This window comes from Helianthus annuus, chromosome 11 (genome assembly GCF_002127325.2).
Source record: "Helianthus annuus cultivar XRQ/B chromosome 11, HanXRQr2.0-SUNRISE, whole genome shotgun sequence".
Classification (NCBI taxonomy): Eukaryota; Viridiplantae; Streptophyta; class Magnoliopsida; order Asterales; family Asteraceae; genus Helianthus; species Helianthus annuus.
The window spans coordinates 16,238,516-16,257,790 of NC_035443.2; the positions used below are offsets into that span (position 1 = coordinate 16,238,516).

Consider the following 19,275-nt stretch of genomic DNA (forward strand, 5'->3'; position numbering starts at 1 on the left):
AAAAAAAAAATTGTGTAGTGCACATGTGTAATAATACACATGTGTATACACATGTGTATTATTACACATGTGCACTACACAATTTTTTTTTTGAAATTTTTTTTATATAAAAAAACCTGCGAAATTTGGTTTGCAAAAAAAAAAATTTGTATGTTTTTTTGGCTTTTTTTAATTAGTTTTCGAGTTTTCACAATAACTAGTGGTTTTCATTTGAAACTTCCCCTACACACACACGCATATATATATATATATATATATATATATATATATATATATAGGCTAAAGATAAATAGAAAACCACTTTTATTGAGAAAACCCGGGAAACTCTAAGCTCCCCACTTTTTTTTTTGAAAAAATACCACACGTAATATACATGTTTTTAAGAGTTTTGGGGAAAAAAATCGAAAAAGCGCCGAAGGATTATTATTAAAAAAAATAAACAAATTTCAGCAACTTTGCTGTGTAACACGTGTTAGGAAAAAAATGCTGAAACTTGTGTATTTTTTTTTAAAAATCCCTTCGGCGCTTTTTTGTTTTTTTTTTTTGGCCCAAAAGTCTTAAAAACATGTATATTACATGTGTTATTTTTTTCAAAAAAAAATGTCGTGAGCTTTGAGTTTCCCAGGTTTTCTCAATAAAAGTGGTTTTCTATATATCCTTACCCTATATATATATAGGGAGAAGATCATGCGAGAACCACCTCTTATTGTGAGAACCGCGAGAACCAATGTGAACACACAAAAAATGCCTAAAAATAGCTAAAAATCACACAAAATTTTTTTTTTTGAATTTTTTAATATTTTTTATAAAAAAATCGCTACTTTTCGAAGAAAAAAAAAAAAAATTAAAAATTTTTTTTTTGGCTTCTAAAAATAGCGATTTTAACATAAAAAATATTAAAAAATTCAAAAAATATTTTTTAGATTTTTTTTTATTTTTTAGATTTTTTTTAGATTTTTTTAGGTTTTTTGGGGGTTTAGTTTTTAGCATTTTAGCTTGGAGGGGGGGGGGGTTTAGGTTTTTTTTGGGGGGGGGGGGGGTGGGGGGGTGTTTAGGTTTTGGGAGGGGGGGTGGGGTTAGGTTTTTTTTTAGCATTTAGCTTGGGGGGGGGGGTTAGGTTTTTTTTTTTTTGGGGGGGGGGGGGTGGGGGGTTTAGGTTTTTTTGGGGTGGGGGGGGTGGGGGTTAGGTGTAACGCCCTGTGTTTTATACTTTCTATTTATAGCTTGTCTTACTCGTGTTGCTAATTTTGGAAGCTTTGTATCATTGTACTCGTTCCTTCTAGTACTCGTTGTAAACTCGAGATTTTGATCATGAATGAAAACTTGCATTTCCTTGTTACATACTATACATACACCATAATACGATTAATCATGAGATCATTTGATACTTCTTTGTGATACTTACAAACATATGTTGAACTTGTAAATATGTGACATATACTTGTTACTTACAAACATGTTACATACTTGTACATTACACTTTTTGCCTAGTTAAATCATGTTTTATTTCATATTTCACCTTGTTACAAGTTAGGGGAAACATTGTTGCATATTATTACACAACTTAACTAATAAAATTACTCATTATAATGTTTTAAAAAATAAAAAACTAAAGAAACATGGCAGCCCAAATTCAGCAAAATTCAGCCCCATATAGTTGGGTTTTGTGGGCTAGTTTCAAGGTGTAACCCCTTCTAAACACTTCCAAAGCCCAACCCATTGAAACCCTAATCCTTCCCCCTATAAATACCACTTATAACCAGCCTCCCTACCACTTTTGCAACACTAAAAACTCTCAAAACATCCTCCAAACCGTAGCTGAAAGCAAAGGTTCGAGTAGATTGACACCCCTTCACGAAAATGAGCATAACTCACTCAATTCTTATCCGATTCACTCGATTCTTTTTCCTACTTGCTTGTATAATCATGGGGTTCGATTCCTAGACTTCTCCTTGGAGAAATCAGACCTGGAAATGCCCCGAAATAGTCCATAAACTTTCTGTTTGTTTTTATGTTCATCAAAAACTTGTTTAAATCTATGCAACTTGTGTCCAACACATCTCATACCTATGTCCTAATGCTTACAACTTATCCCATGGTTGGTTAAGCTTAAAAACAAGGTTGAGACATCTAAATCAGAGGTTAAAACCTCATAAACTTTCTGTTTTTAATTAGGGTTTTACCCACAAGTAATGTTCAAGTGTGAAACTTGTTGAATGTGTGATGGTTGGATTAGCTTGGGCTATCCTTCATAAGAATCCACTCATTACTTGATGTTTTGCTATAGATTAGTTGTTGTTAATACCTTGATACTTGTATGTTCATGACCCTCCTTGTTGTTTATAACAACAAGTGTAGTGGTGAACAATAGAGGTGCCTAAATGGAAGCTTGTTCTTCCTACCTCATGTATGTATTCTATGACACAAAGAGGTACCTAAATGGAGACATTAATCTCCTACCTCATGCTTGAATCATAAGACTTGTAAACTATATAATATCTAAGTTATTCTATATGTATACATCTAAGTAACTAAGACTTGATGATGACTTAATAGTTATTTGTTAAGTGGACGTTACATCATCTATGACCATGCCCTTGTTACGACTCTAATGGATCTTAGAATCCATGAAATCATACCAACTCTTTTGAGTTTCAATAGTGTCAAGAACAAGAGTTATGCGTACAAGATGATTATTTTCACCTATGTTACTTTCTATATATTAAAAACTCCGAATCTATAATCTTCCGTTATACGCCAAACTCACACACCTACGTTTCCTTGTGTAGAAGGACAAGGTGCTCCGAACTAATTCATCTACAAACTTGCTCTCGGAATTTCAAGTCACCACTTGTAAACCGTGAGTATACTCGTATTTCCCCCTTTTTACTTTTACCACTTTTGGGGTGTAACATGTTTACCTATTAACTTACACATGAACACTTTGTTAAACACATGAACGTTCCTATAACATGCTTGTATACGTGATGACTTGATACTTTAAACTTGGGTTATTCTTATGTGTTGAACTTATCATTAACTTCGTACGAGCCAAACCTTGACATATGTAGCGCTATAGGATTAACGACCCGCCCGTAAACTTGAGGTTATGTCTTGAGCATATTGCGTTTTCTTGGTTTGATATGTTAGACACATGCCATATTTAAGGTTTATCTTGAATCATATGCTTGCCATGAGGAATTGATCACACTTTTTAACTTATGCTATGTACGTACCAAACTTGTATACTCGCCTTTGCTTTTGCATTGAATTGTATTTTTAAACATGTTACAGGTTGATGATGATGAAATGAAAACGGATAGCAAAGATGCCTAAATACTCACTTAGACGTTTAGGTTTAAAGTGTTGTATCAATTTTGTTTATGTTATGTTGAACAATGTTGTTATTTGCTTTTCTTGTAATGTTTTGACATTTATTTTGGAAATGAAATTTGGATTATTAAATTATTGTCACAAATAGCGTTATGATGTCTCGAGCAATCTTCACACTTCGTCTCATCCCGATGTTTCCGCCATTGGTTGGGGTGTGACAGATTGGTATCAGAGCCATAACTATAGGGAATTAGGAAAATTGCCATGCTTTTGCCCTAGTCTATAGTTTTAGGAACTTTGTCTCTTATTTGTTGTTTAAAACATTTGTGCTCTATCTTACATGCTTCCTAGCTACACTTCTTGTTAATAAATTTATGTGCCTTTCCTAAGGCTAACACGAATACACTTTTGCTATTTTATACTCTTGTAACATCAACGAGACAACTTTGCCAAAATAGGCGTGAAACCCACAATTTGGTAAACGACTCTCACTCTACCTTTAATCTATTTTTGCACGAAATTTCACCATTAAGCTAGGAGTGACATCCACAACTTAATGGTAATTTCCATTTCAACTCTAGTGGACCCTTGTCAAAGTGTCAAAATTTTATTTTGGCCGACAAGTACCAACCACATTTAGGGTACGAAATCGTCAAGTTAGGGGTGAAACCCGCATCTTGTCGATTAAGTCCCATTCCTTGATTTTTTTTATTCTCGCCAAAGTCCCGAATGTTCCAATCATTTAGAGATGTGTAGTAACCGGAAGGGTAAGATACCGTTAATCGCTTCTCGACGAGAGTATCTTACTTATAGGCCAAAGCACAATATCTCTAAATCGAAAGGACTTTCGACCCACTTTGGAATTGTCGACGTTTCTCTACCCGAAACATTCCTATGTTTTATTGAGCCTCTCTTTTATGTATCTCAATTTATATGTGATTTTATACTTGAACGTTCATTCATTTCGAAATGTCGTTTTGATCATGTCACACATTATCGCAATCACAAACAATAATAATTCTCATGAACCAACTAAATTTATATTTTCCTATTCGCAACTTATGTGCTATACATGTTGAATGTGTGTTGGAAACTTATGCTTTATGTGAACTTTACTTGGTACTTGAACATCTACTTGCTTTGCATACACAAACCTTGTTTTCAATTAATGATCAAAGTCTCATCCTTTCCCTTCTCTTTCAAATCTTTTAGATGTCTTCTAGTTCATCCAAGAAACTCAAGTCAAAGAAGGGTTCGACCTCCTCCGCCATGTCCCAAAAGGATTGTATGAAGTTCATGGCTAAACAATTTGCAAAGGTCCTACCCGACATTGTTAGCAAGATCCAAACCGATTCACCCCATGGTTCGGTCGACTCAAAGGCCGACAAACCCAAATCGACCTTCCAATTTAAGCACTTCATGGCTTGTAAACCCTTAGAATTTACCGGCAAGAATGGCGCTACCGCCATGATGAACTGGTTTGATGCCATCGAGCTTACCTTCTTGCAAAGTGGTTGCCCTGACGAACTAAGAACCTTGAATGCAACCGGTGTGTTTCGTGAAAAGGCACTTGAGTGGTGGACAACTGAGCGTAACAAGAGAGGAAACGAGGTCGCACACGCTATGCCGTGGGACGATCTCAAACAACTTATGAAGGATCACTTTTGTCCCCCTCACGAACTCCAAAAGTTGGAAAATGAATTCTGGAACCTCACGCAAAAAGGGAGTGACATGGATGGTTTGATTACACGCTTCAAGCAGCTTAGTGTTCTATGCCCTGGTCAAGTAGAAACCGCCCCCAAAACCGTGGCCAAATTCATTCGTTGTGTTGCACCTTCTTTAACAAACCATCTTGCATCTGCCAACCCTCAAACCATTGAAGACGCGTACCGCATAGCTACCGAACTTAACAACAATTGTGTTCTTCATGGAACCTTTGACAAGGTTTCAACAAAGAATGCGCACCAAGCCACCATTGACTCCCCTAATGAGTCTAAACCCTCCCAGCAATCTAAAAGAAACCAAGGCAAGAAGCGGAAGGCTTCAAGCCAAAACTGCGCGGTCGTCACTCCGCCAAACCCACAACCCCTTCAAACTGTGCCTGCTTTCGATGGTGAACGCAAGGTTTATACTGGAACGCACCCAAAGTGCGACAAATGCCGATATCATCACCCCCCAAACGCTCATTGTCGAAAGTGTGACAAGTGTGGCCGGTATGGGCATCTCTCGCCATACTGTCGTATCCCCCCACAGGCCTACCAAAACCAAGCTCTTTTGGCTCCAAATCAAGTCGCCCCTGTGCGAGCATGCTTCACGTGTGGTGATACCAACCACATGGCCAATGTGTGTCCTCAACGATATCAACCACAACAACCTCGACAGCAACAACCACAGCCACAACCCCAACAACAACAACAGGTTCAAGAACCCGCTAGGGGTCGAGCTTTCCTTCTCACCACAGCTCAGGCTCAAAATGCAAACGACGTCATCACTGGTACGTTTCTCATTAACCATGTCTATGCTTCATGCCTATTTGATACTGGTGCCGATAAAAGTTTTGTGTCGTTAGAATTCGAGTCTTTGCTCAAGTGTAAACGCTCTAAGTTGCCAAAATCTTTCGCTGTCGAAGTTGCTAATGGTAAAACCGTCAAAGTCAATTCTGTTCTCTCCAATTGTTCACTAATCCTTAACGATCATACGTTCTCAATCGATCTCATACCTATGCAAATGGGTAGTTTCGACGTCATAGTAGGTATGGACTGGCTTAGGCGAGTTCGTGCTGAAGTTGTCTGTTCTGAGAAGTTTATTCGCTTGCCTCTTCCAAATGGTGATTCTCTACACGTCTATGGTGAAAAGCCTTCTCAAGGCCTTAAGCTTATGTCATGCATCAAGGCAAACAAGTGCTTACGCAAGGGTACCTTCGCCTTTCTCGCCCACATCGTGGAAAAGAAGGATAAAGGCCCAAGCATAAGTGACGTTCCTGTTGTACGTGACTTTCCGGATGTATTTCCCGAAGACCTTCCTGGTCCTCCTCCTGCTCGTTCTGTCGATTTTCGCATCGATTTAGTGCCTGGCGCTACGCCTGTCGCTAAGTCCCCCTATCGTTTAGCACCCTCTGAGATGCAAGAGCTCTCGAGTCAACTTCAAGAGCTTCTTAACAAAGGCTTCATACGCCCTAGTACTTCTCCTTGGGGCGCTCCCGTTTTATTCGTCAAGAAGAAAGATGGGTCCTTTCGTATGTGTATTGACTATCGTGAGCTCAACAAGCTTACTATCAAGAATCGATACCCTCTTCCTCGCATTGATGACCTCTTCGATCAATTGCAAGGCGCAACCTGCTTTTCAAAGATCGATCTTCGTTCTGGGTATCATCAACTTCGAGTACTCGAAGAAGATGTGCCTAAAACCGCCTTTCGTACGCGTTATGGTCATTATGAGTTCGTGGTCATGCCCTTTGGTTTGACCAACGCACCTGCTGTCTTTATGGACTTAATGAACCGCGTGTGCAAAGCATACTTGGACCGTTTTGTGATCGTCTTCATCGACGATATCCTCATCTATTCCAAGACGCAAGCAGAGCATGAGCAACACTTGCGCCTTATTCTTGAACTCCTTCGTACTGAACACCTATATGCCAAATTCTCCAAGTGTGAATTTTGGTTACAAGAAGTTCAATTCCTTGGTCACACTGTCAACAAACTTGGTATTCACGTTGATCCCGCAAAAATCGAAGCTGTGAAAAATTGGGTCGCACCTAAATCTCCGTCCGAAATCCGTTCGTTTCTTGGTCTTGCTGGTTACTACCGTCGTTTTATCTCCAACTTTTCGAAAATCGCTGTTCCTTTGACCTCCTTGACTCAAAAAGAGAGACCTTTTGTTTGGGGTCCCGAACAAGAAGAGTCTTTTCAAACGCTCAAGGACATGCTTTGCAATGCTCCTATCCTAACGCTTCCTGATGGTAACGATGATTTTGTCGTGTATTGCGACGCTTCAAACCTTGGTCTTGGTTGTGTCCTTATGCAACGTGACAAAGTTATCGCTTACGCATCGAGGCAACTCAAAATTCATGAGAAAAACTATACTACTCACGACCTTGAACTTGGTGCGGTCGTTTTTGCATTGAAGATTTGGCGACACTACCTTTATGGTACTAAATGTGTAGTCTTCACCGACCATAAGAGCCTTCAACACATCTTCAATCAAAAAGAACTAAACATGCGTCAACGTCGTTGGGTGGAATTGTTAAACGACTATGACTGCGAAATCAAATACCACCCGGGTAAGGCGAATGTAGTAGCCGACGCCCTGAGTCGTAAAACTCACGTCCAAAGTATCCGTTGTTTCCAACTCGTCCACGATCTTCAAAATCGCATACGTAACGCCCAGTATACATCCGTTAATGAGGGTAACCTCTACAACGAAATGCAATGTGGTGCTGAGAATAGTCTTGTGTCCAAACCCGATGGTATTCTATACTATCTCAATCGCATCTGGATTCCCAATCGTGACGATCTTCGCAATTTCCTGATGAAGGAGGCCCATAACACGAAATATTCTATTCACCCTGGTGCCGATAAGATGTACCATGATATGCGTACTTCCTATTGGTGGCCTGGAATGAAGAAGGATATAGCCACCTTCGTTTCTAAATGTCTTACGTGTTCCAAAGTAAAAGCCGAACATCAACGTCCCTCTGGCTTGCTCGAACAACCAATAATTCCCGTTTGGAAGTGGGAGAGCATTGCCATGGATTTCATCACTAAGCTTCCTCGCACTACAGCTGGTCATGACAGCATATGGGTCGTCGTTGACCGATTGACCAAATCAGCTCACTTCCTCCCCATTCGTGAAGACTTCAAAGTCGAGAAATTGGCTAAGGTCTACATGAAGGAAATCATCTGTCGTCATGGGACGCCCATTGATATCATTTCTGATCGTGATGCTCGTTTTACGTCTCGTCTTTGGGAAACTTTTCAATCTGCTATGGGTACTAAGCTTAACCTTAGCACCGCCTTCCATCCTCAGACTGACGGTCAAACCGAGCGTACTATCCAAACCTTAGAGGATATGCTTCGTTCATGCGTAATAGATTTTGGTGGCAACTGGGATTCATACTTGCCCTTGGCTGAATTCTCGTACAATAACAGCTATCACACGAGTATCCAAATGGCTCCTTTCGAAGCATTGTATGGTCGCAAGTGCCGTTCGCCTATTTCTTGGCACGAGATTGGTCAAGCCCAAATCACCGGTCCCGAGCTTATACAAGAGGCTACGGACAAGATTTTACAGGTTCGAGACAACTTATTGAAAGCCAGGAACCGACAGAAGAGTTACGCTGACAAAGGACGCAAACCTATGGAATTCGAGACAGGTGACAACGTGCTTCTCAAGGTATCCCCTTGGAAAGGCGTGGTTCGATTTGGCAAGAAAGGGAAACTCGCACCTCGCTACGTTGGTCCTTTCAAGATTCTCGAAAGGATTGGCAAGGTTGCGTATAGACTGGACCTGCCTGAAGGACTCAGCAATGTACACCCTGTCTTCCATGTGTCCAACTTAAAGAAATGCCTAGCTGACGAAGGACTCCACGTTCCTCTCGAAGACTTGCAAGTCAACGAAACACTTCACTTTGTAGAAAAACCGGTCGAAATCATGGACCAAGGAACCAAGCAATTGAGGCGCAGTCGAATTCCTATTGTCAAAGTTCGATGGGAAGGAAAACGTGGCGCTGAATTTACTTGGGAGCTCGAAAGCGAAATGAAATCGAAATATCCTCATCTTTTCCCTGAGTCTTCCTAAATTTCGGGACGAAATTTCCTAAAGGAGGGGAGACTGTAACGCCCTGTGTTTTATACTTTCTATTTATAGCTTGTCTTACTCGTGTTGCTAATTTTGGAAGCTTTGTATCATTGTACTCGTTCCTTCTAGTACTCGTTGTAAACTCGAGATTTTGATCATGAATGAAAACTTGCATTTCCTTGTTACATACTATACATACACCATAATACGATTAATCATGAGATCATTTGATACTTCTTTGTGATACTTACAAACATATGTTGAACTTGTAAATATGTGACATATACTTGTTACTTACAAACATGTTACATACTTGTACATTACACTTTTTGCCTAGTTAAATCATGTTTTATTTCATATTTCACCTTGTTACAAGTTAGGGGAAACATTGTTGCATATTATTACACAACTTAACTAATAAAATTACTCATTATAATGTTTTAAAAAAATAAAAAACTAAAGAAACATGGCAGCCCAAATTCAGCAAAATTCAGCCCCATATAGTTGGGTTTTGTGGGCTAGTTTCAAGGTGTAACCCCTTCTAAACACTTCCAAAGCCCAACCCATTGAAACCCTAATCCTTCCCCCTATAAATACCACTTATAACCAGCCTCCCTACCACTTTTGCAACACTAAAAACTCTCAAAACATCCTCCAAACCGTAGCTGAAAGCAAAGGTTCGAGTAGATTGACACCCCTTCACGAAAATGAGCATAACTCACTCAATTCTTATCCGATTCACTCGATTCTTTTTCCTACTTGCTTGTATAATCATGGGGTTCGATTCCTAGACTTCTCCTTGGAGAAATCAGACCTGGAAATGCCCCGAAATAGTCCATAAACTTTCTGTTTGTTTTTATGTTCATCAAAAACTTGTTTAAATCTATGCAACTTGTGTCCAACACATCTCATACCTATGTCCTAATGCTTACAACTTATCCCATGGTTGGTTAAGCTTAAAAACAAGGTTGAGACATCTAAATCAGAGGTTAAAACCTCATAAACTTTCTGTTTTTAATTAGGGTTTTACCCACAAGTAATGTTCAAGTGTGAAACTTGTTGAATGTGTGATGGTTGGATTAGCTTGGGCTATCCTTCATAAGAATCCACTCATTACTTGATGTTTTGCTATAGATTAGTTGTTGTTAATACCTTGATACTTGTATGTTCATGACCCTCCTTGTTGTTTATAACAACAAGTGTAGTGGTGAACAATAGAGGTGCCTAAATGGAAGCTTGTTCTTCCTACCTCATGTATGTATTCTATGACACAAAGAGGTACCTAAATGGAGACATTAATCTCCTACCTCATGCTTGAATCATAAGACTTGTAAACTATATAATATCTAAGTTATTCTATATGTATAGATCTAAGTAACTAAGACTTGATGATGACTTAATAGTTATTTGTTAAGTGGACGTTACATCATCTATGACCATGCCCTTGTTACGACTCTAATGGATCTTAGAATCCATGAAATCATACCAACTCTTTTGAGTTTCAATAGTGTCAAGAACAAGAGTTATGCGTACAAGATGATTATTTTCACCTATGTTACTTTCTATATATTAAAAACTCCGAATCTATAATCTTCCGTTATACGCCAAACTCACACACCTACGTTTCCTTGTGTAGAAGGACAAGGTGCTCCGAACTAATTCATCTACAAACTTGCTCTCGGAATTTCAAGTCACCACTTGTAAACCGTGAGTATACTCGTATTTCCCCCTTTTTACTTTTACCACTTTTGGGGTGTAACATGTTTACCTATTAACTTACACATGAACACTTTGTTAAACACATGAACGTTCCTATAACATGCTTGTATACGTGATGACTTGATACTTTAAACTTGGGTTATTCTTATGTGTTGAACTTATCATTAACTTCGTACGAGCCAAACCTTGACATATGTAGCGCTATAGGATTAACGACCCGCCCGTAAACTTGAGGTTATGTCTTGAGCATATTGCGTTTTCTTGGTTTGATATGTTAGACACATGCCATATTTAAGGTTTATCTTGAATCATATGCTTGCCATGAGGAATTGATCACACTTTTTAACTTATGCTATGTACGTACCAAACTTGTATACTCGCCTTTGCTTTTGCATTGAATTGTATTTTTAAACATGTTACAGGTTGATGATGATGAAATGAAAACGGATAGCAAAGATGCCTAAATACTCACTTAGACGTTTAGGTTTAAAGTGTTGTATCAATTTTGTTTATGTTATGTTGAACAATGTTGTTATTTGCTTTTCTTGTAATGTTTTGACATTTATTTTGGAAATGAAATTTGGATTATTAAATTATTGTCACAAATAGCGTTATGATGTCTCGAGCAATCTTCACACTTCGTCTCATCCCGATGTTTCCGCCATTGGTTGGGGTGTGACATTAGGTTTTTTTTAGGTTTTTTTAGCTATGTTAGGTTGTGTTCACATTGGTTCTCAAGGTTCTCACAATAAGGGTGGTTCTCGCATGAGCCCCTCCCTATATATATATATATATATATATATATATATATATATATATATATATATATATATATATATATATATATATATATATATATATATATATATATATATATATATATATATATACTAGCCATTTACCCGCGCGATGCAGCGGGAGATGCGATTTACAATAGGATACTCGTTGACCGTTAGTTTATCAGTCGTCTCGTGATATATTGTATATTACTTAAGTTAGTTTTCTTATTCTGATATGTTGGCACTCTTTTTTCTGTTAGTTTATCGATTAAATATGGCGGGTTGCCGCCAATCTTGCATGCCCTAGGAGAGAAGCACCTAAATCGTTGGCTTTTTTATCTTCTATATCAATGCCACTTGGTACACACTTTTTACAAAATAAATTTGAAAGCCAACAAATAACCAAAAGACTCGTAATCCATCTACAAGTGTTTCATAAGGAGCACTTGATCAATACTATCATTAGTCTATTAGCAAGTTTCCCCTTTACTAACATTTTAAAACATATCGTAAAGAAAATCACCATTCTCATAGGGTTTCCTCTAGTCAACCAACTCATTACTTAACCTCTAACATCTTGATCACTGGTAGTTGTCATTCTCTTATCATAGACAAAGCAGGTTGTCGGGTTGGCCTCACACACAGATTCTTCCCCATAGAATTGTTATTGTATATATAAAAATGTGCTAGATATAATTATGCAAACTAACTTATTTTATATAAATTGAATCCTTCATACTGAAGCTTGATAGGAGGTTTTTATGTATTTGATTACAACTTTTAAACGTGCCAGAGGTCTCACTGTAAACAGTCTCTCTATTCTTACGGAGTAGAGGTAAGGATGTCTACATCTTACCCTCCTCAGACCCTACCTTTGCTTTGCTATTGGTGGGATTTACTAAGTATGATGATAATGATTACAACTTTTAAACTATCTAATCCATTTCCTATTTAGTTAAGGCTTTTAGCTCATCTTGGTAGGAGTTTTTATGTATTTGATTACAGCTTTTAAACAATCTGATCCATTTTCTAATTAGTCACCTCCTTTAGCGCATATCATTTGTCATGTTAAAGATAAGACATAATCCAAGTGGGTCGAAATAGCCCAGTTTAGTCTGTCATAAACTATGAAGTTGGAAACTGAAAACCAGTTCCTTTAAATTCAAATCATCATTAAAAATTTCATAGAAATAGAGCACTAACATTCTATTGCCTCATGCCTATAAATTACCCAATTGACCTTTTGCAGTATGAAAATAACAACTAATGGATATGATATGTAAAGTTATTTAATTAATCGATCCCCGTTAAATAAAAAAGAATGACAAAAATTGATAACGGATGTATACCGGCGATTCAAATTGAAATTAGAGAAAAAACTACATAAAGACCAAAAATAAACGATGTAACTGTGTGATTTTCTGTAATGTAGATTGCTGAATATTCTAATCTGATGTAGCATAAAAAGAACATGATTTTTATCTCATTTAGATGACAAGCACTCTTCTGGTCATCATCTATTTGTTACAGTTCCACACAACATCCCTAGTAAGATGATCGAGACCTACTACCTTTGTCTACCTGCAATAGATAAAAGTCAACAAACTTATATGCAATCAGGGAATAAAAGAATGAAAAGTGTCAACAATAAGATGAGAATGATAAAAAGGAACATGAACATGTAGAAGTTATGCTAGCTGGCCCCAAAGATAATATCTCGACCCATTTGACCCAAAACGGGTGAGCTGGTTTTATTTTTAATTTAAATGTGACTACCGGTAAATTGGAAGAGGATGGTTACAAGTTATCTTCATAAATAACCTTATTTTCTATGCAGCCAATCTCGGCGATATCTAGGTGATATATCACCAATATATTCGACCCATTTTCTTTTTATTATATCTTATTCCTACTGGTAAAAGCATTCTCTTTCAATCCAACACTTTTATAGTCCATACTCCTTTAAATTGTCATGAAATAATGTATGAACATGAATTTTAGATTAAAAGAACTGGGATGTTGTAAGCATTTGTCGGCCCATCTCATTATTAGCTAATAAGATTTTTTCCTATTTTGACCCGTTATCAAGTACAACCCCATTGGCCGCTTTATATCTAAACACATTCAAACTGCCACCTCTATAATTAATGCTTAACAATGAAACTAACTCACAATGGGTCACGGGTCAAGTACCTGCTGCATTGCTTATATGTTGGTGTTACGAAAACCGGTTGTGATGGCTAAGCATAAAAGCATCAAAGTCCAATTGATCTCGGGAATGTAGATTTGACCGTGCTTATTAGTAGGCGATGTGTGGATTATTTTGACCCTCGAGAAACAACCCAATGCCAAACACTATTTCATAATAGAAAACGTCCCGGTGATGATAGCTTGACTTCCGACAACCGCAGCAAGTATCACGATTCCAAGAACCGGCCATCTTAACTTTTGTGGTTTCCATAACAGACACATAGTTAGCTTAACTTCACATGAAACTCAGAATAAAAACATGAAAAATGCCCACCGGGAACGGATACGTAGAAACCGATTCGGTAGTCGATCCAAATGCCATTAACCCGAATGGCAGCATACGTGGTTCCCGGTCCGATCTGGTCTCAAAAGTATTGAAAATTATATTATTATTAATATATTGTTATTAAAACAATATAAAGCTTTTGACACTGAAGGAAAAAAAATACCTGCAAGCAATTGAATATGCCTTTTTGCTTGTTTTCATCATCCACTAAACCCGATCCAACCACCTGCCAGCAATTAGAAATCAAATTGCAACTAAAATACCTAAAAAATAGTCTGAAAAATAGTCAAAAAACATAAAGGTTACCATCAACCAAAGATTAAAGCGACAGTTGAAGAATTGACTATCTAGGGGATGTTAAATGGGACGTTCGTAGGTTGGTGTGTCTAATGCCATAAAATCCAAGAATCAACAAACAGAATTTGCAGTTGTCTTTTTATCTTTTAAAAATTGTTATAAAAATAATTTTATTTGTTTATAAAAAATTAAACGGGCTAAACATGTCACCCAAGAACCTGTTAAGTGCACCCAAAACAACACGTTAAGCGAGTTAGTTGGTTTATTCATTAAAGACACAATTTGGACGACTCCCGTTCCATTTGGCCTGTTAGAGTAAGCCTTGACATTACCTTTCTATAATTGTGATAAGAAAATCTCACACATAAGACATACCATAGCCTGACCGTAGCTGTTCCCGGATATCAATTGCTGAAAATAGAACCGGGCCTGCACAAAATCCACATTAGGTAGTTACCAAAGCTGATTTTGCTGCGGAAAGTACATAATCAAATTATGTTACTTATTGAAAACCTTTTTAATTTTTTTGAACCAACTTTAACCTATAAGTCTATAACTCAAGCTAAATTCTAGGCGATGAACCAACATGAATTGAGTTAGAGGTGGCATAATGAGTAACGGGTCAAGTGGAGCTGTAAGGTTTGGTCAACTATACCAAAACATTTTTTTGTCTGTATTATTTAGCGTGTCAATTATGAGTCGAGAAGCATAAATTTAAATGATAAAACTAATTATTAAAAACACTTTGGATGACTTTAACCATTTTCCCCATTATCTTTTAGCTTCTTCATATGATTCATCAAGTCAATGATGTGGATTGAGATGAAAACTGTTTTTTTTCTTTTCTCGGTCCATCACTTTTTTACAGATTAAGTAAACAAAAAATAATGTCAGTTGAGATGAAAAATGGGTGGTCGGTCAGGTTGGATAGAAGGTCAATGACTCAAGTCAGAATGAAAAATGGGTGGTCGGTCAGGTTGGATAGAAGGTCAATGACTCAAGTCAGAATGAAAAATGGGTGGTCAATCATGTTTTCACAAACCATTCATAACGTCTTCTGCACGTATGCTTGTTTTCACAAACCAGCCTCTTACAGACTCCAATTCAGACCCATATGTGCATAACTTGTCACATCGCGCCTCAGAGGTGCTTTTTAAAACCAATACTATAGTTAAACACATAAAGAGAGAAAAAGGGATGGGATACCTCCAACAAAAAGGTTGCTGGAAGAGTGGCGCAAGGCCATCCACCTGAATAAACGCGATGTCGGAAACCGATTCACACCCAACATTATGTGCTTGTTTTCAATCCAAATAAGGGAGCAAAGAAACCTAATAAACTCAAGTTAGCAATAGTGAAATTAAGATTGGTTTGTAGTCAGAAATCCAACTCTTTTATTAGTAAACACAAACATGCTTAAAATCAACTGATGAGGTAAACTATTACTAAATATCTGTACTATCGGAAGAAAGCTTTACACTTTCTTGCCTGTAAATCCATATAGTGATTACCTTCCCCCTTCAGATCTGCAATAAACAACTCTAAGATCGTTAAATAATTGAAAAAAAAATAAGATAGAAACAATTTTGAAGCACAAATTACCTGAACAATAACCAATGCTACTTGAAACCCTGTAAAAAAAATAGTTTCCTCAACAAATATTTTAACCCGAAGTCATGCAATTCTTCAAATCTAATAATCATGATGTGCAAAGGCTTACAGTTTCATTCTTTCATGAGGTTAGTTCCCCAGGATTGTGTATCTCCACTGCTCCATCTTCATCACACACACGAATCCAACACCAACACACGAATCAGACACGAATCAAAAGCCGAATCCCCATCGGTACTAAACCAGACACACGAATCAAAAGCCGAATGTTGCAAAACGCCAATAAAAGCCAGAAAACGGAACCAGGAGGTCAGACACACGAATCAAAAGCCGAATGTTGCAAAACGCCGATTAGAGAAAAACCCAGTGGATCTTCTGTCAGATTTGAGAGAAAATGAACGATTCAACACAAATAACAAACATATCAGACTCGAATAACAAACAAAAACTTTAGATGTGGTTTAAAACGGTACCTAGAGGTCAACCCCACTGGATCTTCTGTCGGATTGAGAGAAAATGAACGATTCAGGGTTATTGAAACCCTAGATCTGGAAATCGCCTGGGAGAGAGAAAGCATGGAGTTGGGGGCGGATGACATCTGGTGAGATGTGAGTTGTGAGAGAGATGAGAGAGAAGGAAGGGGAAAGGTGGATCCGTGTGAAAACAATATCACCCGTCAGATCACGATCCGTGTGAATAAGTGAAAGGAAATGGACGGTTATGATGGATCCGGGTAAATGCTAAAAGTTTTGGAGGGGCATAATTGGAAGTGTAAATTATTTTGTGCTTTAGAGGGTTGTAAACCATGCTTTAGAGGTGTTTGAAGGGAATTTTTATGGACTTTAAGAAGTCCTTTGGATATGCTTTATAAAGTAGTATATATATATATATATATACACACATACATACAGGGGAAGGTTCATTTGAGAAGAAATTTAATGTGAGAATAAAAAGAATAAAGGGCATATTAGTAAAATACTATTTCATTTATAACTCATATCATTAATTTTTAACTCTTTAATTAATTAGTCAACTAATCATTAATTATCCTACATATAATTTACAAAGCCTACACATATCAAATTTTTCCTACATTTACCCTACACATTATAGAATTTTATCCTACACAGTTGAAATTTATCCTACACACCTCGAAATATATCCTACATAACTCGTGATTTATCCTACACAACTAGTAATTTATTCTACACTTGAAATAAAGTTGTTTTTTAATTTGGAAAAAGTATATATTTTGACAAAGAGTTACAAATTTAATTTAGTTAGTTATTAAAGTGAAAAAATACAAATTAATGATTTTTGTAAGTTTACCAATATACCCTTATATTAAAATTAAATGCAAATATTAAATGAAGTAAAATGAAGCATTCTTATTGGTTGAAACTTCTTCTTTTCTCTTCTTACAAAAAAATTCTTCTCATTTGAACCCTCCACTATATATATATATGTAGAGGATCCTGTAAAAAGTGCTCAAAGTGTGAGAAGTGTATTATAACACTATATATAATACTATATAACACCATATAAACACCGTATAACAATATGTAACACCATATAATACCATATAACACTATGTAACACTATATATCAATATATAACAAATATAACACTATAGGGTGTTTGATAGCATGTCTATGATAGATGTATAGTGTTATATTTACTAGATTATTAGACCCGTGTACTACACGGGTTTAATGATATAAATTTGTAAATTTTTAATTTTATATTCTCTTCATAAATTTACATAAGTGATTTTTTTTTACCAAAGATGATGCAACAGTTGATCATGTGTAAAAACCAATTCTTTTAGAAACAAACCAACTTTACATAGAAATTATCCTATACTTTTATTTATCGTCATGGCAAAACATAGGGTGAGAGGAAACTTGTAACACCCCGTGTTTTCGAATGTCAAAGTCAAAGTCAAAGTCCAAGTCAACTTTGACTTTCTTTGATTGTAGTTAGTCTATTTTATGTTCTAGTTGTATTATGTGGAGTAAGTGTTGTAATCAGCAAGAATCGAAGTAATCGAATGTTTTAATGCGAACCGATCTACGACTGTGAATGATAGGAAGTAACAATGCGATAAAGTTAACTAATCAGTAATCAAACCGATCTAACAATCGTCGAACTCGAGACTCGAATTATGCGAATTGTGGTATTGTTATACGTGTGTGTGTGCCTTATGTGTTACTTGTGCGTGTTTACTTTATGTTTGGTGTGGTATTCAAGCAAATCAATCGAAAATCAAATCGAAACTCGAAACGCAATCGAACTCAATCGAAACCAACATCGAAACGTGACTTATAGAAGATTGTATGTTAGATATAGTAGTTGGGATTGAAAGTAATTTGACTAGGAACCCTATCGTACTCGTATCAGCGTCCATTGAAATCGAAACGTCGAAAACCATCGCAAAATAATCGAAGTGTGTCGCGGATCGAACAGGAAGCATCCTGATCGAACAGGCCAGCCGATCGGCTAGCATCTTGCCAGCCGATCGAGCAGCCCACTCGATCGGAGCTCCTGGCCGATCGGCTGACACTTTCCTCTTTTGGAAGCCTATAAATAAGGCTGTCCTTGTCTTCATTTCCACTTTTGGAAAGTTCTGACCGGCCAGCTCCTATTCTTCATCTTTTCTCAGATTTCTCTCAATCCCAGTAAGTTTTCACTCTAAATCTTGTACGTTTTTTTATCATTACTTGATTCTACACCTTTCTATCTTTCAAAACTTGGATTCTAACCGTGAAATCACCAAGATCTAAGTGTTCTTGGGTGATGTCATCATGGTGTTCTTGAAGAACATCATGTTTTGGCCTCATCCGACTATGATTAGCTTAGATCTAACCGATTTCCACATAAACAAGCTAAGATCTATCAAAGATCTAAACATCCACATGTTGTGAAGAACTGAAAGAAGAAATCCCAACTTTCTTTCAACTCTTTTACACTCAATGCCTTCAAATCGCTAGAAACGGAGCTTGAACCGGCTAACTAATCATTCTAACAAGTTAAAAGGTTCAAGATTCGGATTCTATATACAAGGTTCACTGATTTTGGGTTAAACTTTAAACCAACGCTCCGAACCGTTCACCGGCCGGACTTGGGTGATTCCTGTCCGAGCCGGAGAGACGGGTAAGAACGAAGGTATCATAGTTCAACTCGTTATCAAACTACCTCGATATA

The 19,275-nt window shown here is 37.2% G+C and overlaps 2 long non-coding RNA genes across 4 annotated transcripts; both read right to left on the minus strand.

Annotated features, from left to right (window-relative positions):
- Nucleotides 1-14,151: 14,151 nt before the first annotated feature.
- Nucleotides 14,152-14,898, minus strand: LOC110891840. 2 transcript variants are annotated; one of them, XR_002565597.2, is made up of 3 exons: nt 14,793-14,898; nt 14,327-14,389; nt 14,152-14,236 (listed from the first exon to the last, which is right to left on the minus strand). It is a non-coding gene; the product is annotated as an uncharacterized LOC110891840 (long non-coding RNA). The 2 variants fall into 2 exon arrangements; XR_002565596.2 differs by having other exon boundaries at nt 14,836-14,892.
- Nucleotides 14,899-15,517: 619 nt separating this feature from the next.
- LOC110891839 lies at nt 15,518-16,660 on the minus strand. 2 transcript variants are annotated; one of them, XR_004872120.1, is made up of 5 exons: nt 16,545-16,660; nt 16,181-16,443; nt 16,063-16,091; nt 15,972-15,986; nt 15,518-15,791 (listed from the first exon to the last, which is right to left on the minus strand). It is a non-coding gene; the product is annotated as an uncharacterized LOC110891839 (long non-coding RNA). The 2 variants fall into 2 exon arrangements; XR_002565595.2 differs by having other exon boundaries at nt 16,181-16,446.
- Between the last annotated feature and the right edge of the window lie 2,615 nt (nt 16,661-19,275).